This window comes from Populus euphratica, unplaced genomic scaffold (assembly GCF_000495115.2).
Source record: "Populus euphratica unplaced genomic scaffold, PopEup_1.0 scaffold323.1, whole genome shotgun sequence".
NCBI classification, from domain to species: Eukaryota; Viridiplantae; Streptophyta; class Magnoliopsida; order Malpighiales; family Salicaceae; genus Populus; species Populus euphratica.
The window spans coordinates 235,308-243,862 of record NW_011500128.1 but is presented as its reverse complement, the minus strand read 5'-3'; the positions used below and the strand labels follow the sequence as shown (position 1 = coordinate 243,862).

Sequence of the window (8,555 nt, the reverse complement as noted above, 5' to 3'; positions counted from 1 at the left end):
ATAGAAGATTTTGGACGAGGAGAGATTGTTTGAGAACTAGAATGGCAAAAATATAGAGAAAAAGTGGGAAGGAAGAATTGTTTGAGATACAGAGGAAGGAGAAAGAATAAATAAAAAGATAGAGAAGGGAAAGCATGACCGGGAAAAAGAGAGAAACAGAAGCAAAACATGAAAGAAATAACAAGGGAAAATAGAAAAGAGAAAACAGAGAAGAGAAAAAGAAAGACAACCATCATCTCCACCAGCACTGCCAGAGAACAGAAGGAGAAGAATAAAAAAACAGAGGGAAGGAGCAGAGATAACAGAAAGCAGCAAGGAAGAAGAAAAAAACAGAAACTAGGAGCAACTATTGTCTGCCACCACGAGAACACCATCGAGAACAGCCACCAACATCATTGTTAGCCACCAGCACCATTAGGTCAACTTCCTTCTTCTTTTTCTTTTTGTTCTTCTTATTTTTCTGCTCTCAATCTCTACTGTTCTGCAAAATGAATAGTGGGGAGTTGCCCCAATGTTCAATGTCCAACCCTATCCAAAAAAATTCAAAAAAAACCAAAAAATTCTTTCCAAAAAATTTTATGATTTTCCCGTATATTTTCTATCCATTTTGATTAATATCAGTTTGTATTTTTATACCATAAAGATACCATTCCAATTTAGAATACCTAATTTTCATCAAAACATTGCAAAAATTATAAAACAAAAAAATCTTGTTTTCATACATACAACCAAGTCTCTCAAAGATAAAAATAAAAAAAAAATTCATATTGTATTTTCATATAACAAAAATTCAAAAAATACATGTTTTAGGTTGCATTATCAGCTCTAATAACCAATTTATTAAAGTCATAAAAATTAGGCCAATATTTCAAAAATACCCAAAAAATATTTTGTTTTCTTTTAGTATTTGGAAATACAAATTTATAAGTAAAACGTATTCCCGATATTAAAAAGGTAATTCTTTTTTATTGATGTGAGAATGGTTAAGTTTTACCTGATAAGATAAAGATCTTCTTATCAAATAGAACTTTTCTTGAAACATAGACGAACTAACAATTAGAAATACATTACTACCTTGACTTCTTATCAGATATTCAAACAATGCAATTTATCTTGGGTAGGGTATATTTAGAGTGTTAATATTTTTTTTCACGCAACCAGTCTCCGTACTTAATTTTTGAGATTAGTTAAAATTTATAATAATCAAAATAGTAGGTGGTAATTTTTTATTTTTTTTACCAATAAAAAACAAGAATTTCTTGTTTTCTTTATATTTACCATATACATATATCAAGAGTGGATTTATCAGTATCATGCCATATACATGTAACAAAATCTGAAGAAAAAAAATAATTGAAAGGATGATTTGAAAATATAAAGGAAATGCCATGAAACCAAAAAAAAAATTCACCCGAACAAAACCCAACATAATTTTGGTGCATGTACCCCTAATTATTGGAGGCAATGTCACGAGGAATAAAACGATGTTGTAAAAGCTGTATTCTAATTGTCAGATGACGCCGTATGCATTGAAAAAAATATCATGGGAACATTCACGTGCAACCTACTTTATAGAATAAATTATTATTTTATATATGGTGAACTATTAAATTTGTCTTCATCATATTTTATAATCACAAAAAAAAAAAACAAATGGAAAAGATATAAAAACCCTTTGACGCAGGGCAAAGACAAATTTAATTCAAGGACATTGCTATAATTTTACCATGCAATTGATAAAAAAGGAGTCCCCTACCCGCCATCTCACTAATTTTTGCCTCTAAGATTGTGTAAGTCATTTTAATGCGCACAAAACAACAAAAAGATTACTTTACCCGCACTTCCAAGGTCATTTATGTTTTGTCGATAAGGTTAGAATCATCTGTCTCAATCTACAGTGACGATGGGAAACATTTCATTAATTCTACTTCCCTTTTTGGTTTCTTTTAATTTTATCCACCATCGTTTGCTCATAGAACTCAAGGAGGCGTGGCGAGCAGAATGTAGTTATTTCAACATTTGAGGAAAGATACGCGTGTAATGTGCCATCTTTCTTCACCGTTGACCTATACTTGTGCGTGTGTGTGTGTGTGTTTTGTTGTATAGTTGATTCAACACATCATGTGTTTCATGGCTCATATTCCTTTGCAATTGAAAGTGCTGCCTCCCTGCCATTGAAATCCTAATTGCATCAAAGATTTTGTATAGCAGCAAGTTCACTGTTATCAGGAATGTGAGAATTAGATTTAGAGCTCTCTGATAGTTTCTTATTTATTTTGTGTCCCCTTAACTTTAGTAATGGCAGATAAAATGTCCAGGCATGATAAATGGTGATCCCTTGATATCACCAGTATCCCTTTTGCACAGAAATGCTTTTCCTGGACTTAACTTTGTCCGTAAGCTTTATTGGGTTATGTTTGCCATGACTTTTGCATATTGATTTAAGTTTGTTTTTTACATTTGATTAAAAAAAAAAGTTATATTTTAGATTAGACTAGGTGGGCATTTTTCTAAGGATAACAACATGAAATGATTCTTGTAAGAGCATGACAGATCTAGAAGTTGAAATTGCAAGGCAAAAGACAGATGGAAGATCATTGGTGCATGTTGCAGCCACTTTGACAATTAGAAAGGAAATATTGACAACATGATTGTGTGTCCCTGCACAAAAAAAAAGGGCGAAAATGATAAAGTCATACACAAGGTCTCAACAAAAGCATATGCAAGTAAAGAAAGGAACTCTCAGCTTCTTTAGCAAAAGTGATGATAGAGCTGTCATCGATTGAGCAGTAGCTTGAACACATGGCGCAGGCTGTAATTATCATACACATGGTGGTATGGAATCGATTATCTCGCATCATAGAAACGGTCCAGGATACGCATAGAAAACCATCATCTAAAATCGAAAGGCCAAATATCTGAAGGCATACATATATTTATGAAATGTATGTTTGTGCTGGCAACATAGCATCTGAAGCATGAAGACTGCATTAAATGAACGCAGATCTGCTATTTTGACAATGGCAAAATGCCATCACCTAAAATTTGATGGAAATGAAAAAATTGATGCATAATAAGTTGTCTAAATGATGTTGTTGGTAAATTAATCTAATAAGAACGTAAATGTAATCATAATGTAAAGGTGTTAAGGGGAAGAAAAGATAGGTGAAAGGACAATACATGATCAAAACAAAGAAATTATGAGAGGAAAATTCATTTTTCTGCATTTGTAAAAAAGAAAAATGCTAATATTGACAGTATTAAAATATAAATATTAAAGGTTGCAAGGTCGTTAAAATCAAATAGCTTTAAAACAACGTGATCTGCCAAAAAAGTTAACAGTATGATGTTAATGTTAATGTAATTTAGCACAATAATCTCGCAGCGATTGGTTGTTGATCTGAAAGCCGCAAACCACAGCTGAAAAATATATGCCTTGTTGAGCTTACTTGCCATCGGAGGTGCAATAATCATGGGGTCATTAAATTCTCTACAGTAAACAGAACAACAGGAGCGAAAATGAAAAATGAGCAACAGGTATGGAAGAAAATCTAATCGACATGGTGAAAGCACATGATTAAAAATAGATGATAACTAAAACATGTCATGAATGCCACAACAAATGTAAAATAAATGCCCGAAATGAACATCACAGCAAGTCCACGAAGATGGCTAGTCCAGCAATGAGCATCGCGGTAAAAAGGGAAATAAAAAGAGCAAACAGAGGAATGTAAAACAACGTAAGGGCCGCAACAACAAAATGAGGATTACCTGCATATCAAGAAAGTTCATTTTATTCTGGCAGTAATCTCGAGCACAGGTCAGATCCAACCGAGACACTTGGTGATTGTACCGGAAAACGTGGAGAGAAAAAGGAAAGAAGAAGATCAGTCAACCTAAAAAGAAAAGGAATGGGAAATGTTGGAAGTGCTGTAATGCAACCCAAAGGACTGACAAAACTGGGTAAAGAGTTGAGAAGGCAACTAACCCATCTCCAAGCAACGTAACCTGCAGTAACTTTTTGTACTTTGTCTCCCACTGAAAGCACAGCATAGACAATAACACGATAAGAATAGAAATGTTGAAAAGCAAACACATCAAATCAAGCAGAAAAGGATAAAAAGGAAGAACAAACAAAGAAAAAATAATGGGTGGAAAGAACAACAAATAAAGCAGAAAGAGGAGCATAAAAAGCAGCAACCACGGGTCCGAAAGTTAGAGCAACAGAGGAGTTGAAGATAGAACATAAGCAAATGATCAAACGGGGGGTTAAACCAGAAAAAAAGGAGAGCCTAAAAAGAAAAGATTGGACAGAAACAATAGCCTAGGGCATTAATTATAACCAAACCAACACTACAGGCATGTCAAAAAAGAGAAGTAAAAGAGCAAAATAACATGAAGGGTCCATTACACGCTTAGCACAAAGCAAAAGAAGAAGAAAGAACTAAACAAAGCAAGCTACAAAAGAAAAAACAATGAGAGAAAAACTTAGTGCAAAATAGCGTGAAGGAGCTATTGCATTCTTAAAGCCACAAGTGTTCTCCTCGAACACCCATCAGTACATTAATATCCAACGCAAGAAAACACAAAAACTAAAAAGGGGCAAACTTCTAGAGTACAGAACATGACACTCGAAGAAGCCCCCTATCAGTTCCAGATCAGGTTTGTTTCCATATGTCATCATCTTTAAGGTCTGCGGACTTATTTCTACATGACAACATTGCTTAGAAAAAAAAGCTAAGCAGCTTCAGAAACCAAACTAATCCTAGAAAATGCCTAAAGACGATGCATTATATGCAGAAAAGACAGCGGTGAACCAAAATACAGACACCCAAAGACATCATAGACAACAGTTTCGAAGACAATTCTAATAATGTCTTTGCACAATAAAAGTCGAAGAAGAAAAGGGATCGAGGTTGTAAAAGTTTATAACTTTGCAAATTTTAATCAGTTTATTAAAATAAAATATCAAACATTTAGAAAAATAACATATAAACACTAAAATTATAGCTAAAATGAACAATTTAGTTTATAATCCACTAAATAAAATATCAAATAATAACTAAATCAAGCCCACCAAATAAATTTAAATAAAATCCAAAATAGCCCACTTAAATATAATATAGAATAACAAAATTAAACTCAATAAATAAACTCAAATAAAATTCAATATCGGATCTTCATCATCATATATTATATCCTGCGTCTGTTGTATCCATCACAGACAGATAAAGGCAGTTGTAACTCATGACCCTCGGCATGACCCGCTGCAATCTTCAGACCCTCTCCAGAGTAAATTCATGATTCCAGCAAAGATAAATATTCTACCTTAACCCCAGATGAAAAACAAAAACAAAAAGATTTTCTCACCTTAACATCATCAATCATGCAAGAATGTTCATCAAATTTAATGGCTACTCCTTAACATTGACTTCTTGGGACTCATCAATCATGGTTTATTTGTCAGAATGTGTCAAGACTTGTTTTGAGAGTAGACCATTAGATATCAGAAATTCGTTCGTATTTCCTTCCTAGATTGTTCAGACTTCAGATCCTTTGCCTTCATTGAACTTGAAGGTTCTCTCTGCAAATCCCTAATATAAGCTACCTATTTGCTTTACTGTGACCCATGTCATTGCTGTATCTTTAGGCTTTAGATCCCTGAATTGGTGGCTGCATAGCAATGGTTGAGCAACCCCTTTCAAGGCAGCAATTCTCCAGTTTCACTGTTTCTGCTGATCCCTTTCTAGCTGCACCATCTCTTGCTCATTCAGCCTTATTTCCCTGACCGGCTACCAGCCTACATAACCATGCTGCCTCAAACAGCCAGGCCCTCCCCATTCTCCCAATGTTATATGACTGTTCATCTTTGGAAACATCAAACATATCTCCGAACTCTTGTTCGAGCCCTATTCATTTTCAAGATCATAGTTTTAGGCCTGGGGACTAGATTCTGATGTGTATTTCAAAATGTAGCAGAATTTGAGGTAAATCCAGCACAATTTACTGTAACCAAAATGGTAGGTTTTATCTTGAAATGCAGGACCAATTACTTTTCAAGATAATTTTTTTTCCCTCTTCATCGTTTGCCTGCTATTGCTTCTCCAAATTTTCTTGAAAATCCACTTTGGCAACACCATGTCTGTGAATTAGTTTTCTTGAAGTTATTAAACTCGACACATCCTAGCTTGACGACGAGGCCACTAATCTATCTTAAACATAAACTATTTTTACATTGATTTGGCCATGTTCGGTGTTCTAATAGGGTGACCTGCTAACTTTTTTTAATCGAAACCATATTATTTAAAATTAACTTGATGATCTAATTACCTGTATCCTCAACCATGTAGAAGCCGCGTCTTACAACCTGCTCGACAGTGAAAAAAAAAAATGTTCAGCCCAAGAAACCATCCACTAGCAGAAGGACCTTCATCATTGCTTTCCGATTTCTGTGCCAAGGAACAGGCCATGGACATTATTAAAAGACAATTGAAGAATTGCCTTGAACCGTTTCGAGTCTCCACGACAGGTTTTGTCTCCATTGCCCTTCAGATACAAGGAAAACAGATCAGATTTTCATAATAAGCAGGAAGGCAGCTAATGGACCCTGAAAAGAATTCTGGCCGATGGTTAATTTCAGTAACCGGAAGATTAGTTGAGGTATACTTTAAATATTCTGGATATCATACTAAAAACACAAAAAAAAAATACTTGGAAGGATGCACGACTGACCTTTAATTTTGAAGCCAGCCTTGAAAACATCATTCGGTGTTTCAACCATTATTATGAAACTCAGTCTGAACTGTCTGGTTAATTTAGATTTCAGATGATCGAAGATCTTGACTGGTTTTCAAATCATAAAAATCAATCCAGGTTTATAATTAGTAGACTTGATTTTTTTTCACATGTTATTTTATTTTTTTAATAAATTTAAAAAAATATATAAAATGAATTTATAAATAGTTAGATTTACACATTGTTTTATAGGTTATATTTACATGAATTATTTATTTATTTTTTGATATATAATAACTATATATAGAGTTTACGTCAAATGGATTATTTCTTAATTTTTTAATATAAAATAATTAAATATATTTTTTTATAGTTTATATATGTTTTTAATTTATTGACGTGAGATAACTATATATAATTATAAAAAAGTACAGAATTAAATATGTTTTTAATCCTTGTCCCCTACTCCATTCTTCCTCCATCAGAGCATTCTCGACAAAGTTTTTACTGGAAAAGTACAGAATAACTACCTCTTGAGAGACCCACATTGCGTTGCACAGCTCATTTTGCCATTCATTATAACAGAAGTCAGAAAATATCTTATAATAAATAGCAGCAATACAGCCATTTGATTTCAGTGCTGTGATGTTGATCCGTTTGATTTTAGTTCCAGACTAGCAATTTTACCGGCGCTTTCTGCGGGTTATAATTTTAAAAGAAAAAACACATATAGTTTTAAAAATATCAAATATATAAATTATTTTGATATATTTTTTTTACATAAAAAATTCAAAGTATAAATCAAATATATATATATATAAATAAAAATATTTCATAATATAAAATGAGATATACATCTGATTATCTTTATCAAAATTATTTATTTAAATAAAAAATAAATAAATTGACACTCTACAAATTTAAAATATAAATATAGATGTAACTAACTAAATAAACTTATGTTATAAAAAATATTATGTAAAGCCAAAAATATTAGCAATATAATTTTAAAACAAAAAAAATATTATAAAAAATAAACTTCATAATTATAAAAAATTTATAGATGAATTAGAATAATACCTTAAAAAATAAAATAGAAACTCAACAACTAAAAAAAACTTAGATTCATAAAAGATATGCAAAAATCATGATCTAAAACATGAGATTATAATGAATTCATAAAAGAAAACTTGAAAATAATCATTATTAAAAAATAATATAAAATCATATCTGAGTATCTCACCTAATAGTTTAAGTTATTGGATTGAGATGGTTCTTTAACATGGTATCACAGTTATGATGACCAAGTAGTCACAAGTTCAAATCTTATCATTTTTATTTATTTAATAAAAATTCAGCACAAAATAATGTAAAATTAAGTATAAGGTAATATACGTTTGTGCAAGTTTCAAACTCAAAAAGTTTTCATTTGAAAAATGTATCAGTGAATAATATAAAATTATATTTTAAACCTCACCAAATAATAAAAAAAAAAATTATTGAATGATGAAATTAAAAAAAAAACTTAAACAAAAATACCAATCTCAAATTAAAAATTTTAAAAAATGAGGCTTGAAATAAAAAACCGAACATATTAGAAATTGAAATTGAATGAATACATTGAAAAGATTAAAACATTCTATAAATGGAAAATAAACAAAATAAAATAAAAAACAAAACATATTAGAAATTGCAATAGAATGAATAAATTGAAAAGATTAAAATATTCTATAAATGAAAAGGAAATGAAATTTAAAATTAATAAAATGAAGATTGATATTAAAAAATAAAAAGTATAGAGAACAATGATGTAGATTACC

General features: G+C 31.5%; 1 long non-coding RNA gene across 1 annotated transcript; it reads right to left on the bottom strand.

The window, feature by feature from the left end:
- Positions 1-3,985: 3,985 nt before the first annotated feature.
- LOC105110327 (uncharacterized) lies at positions 3,986-6,830 on the bottom strand. Its single transcript, XR_839450.1, has 3 exons — positions 6,733-6,830; positions 6,331-6,546; positions 3,986-4,038 (listed from the first exon to the last, which is right to left on the bottom strand). It is a non-coding gene; the product is annotated as an uncharacterized LOC105110327 (long non-coding RNA).
- Between the last annotated feature and the right edge of the window lie 1,725 nt (positions 6,831-8,555).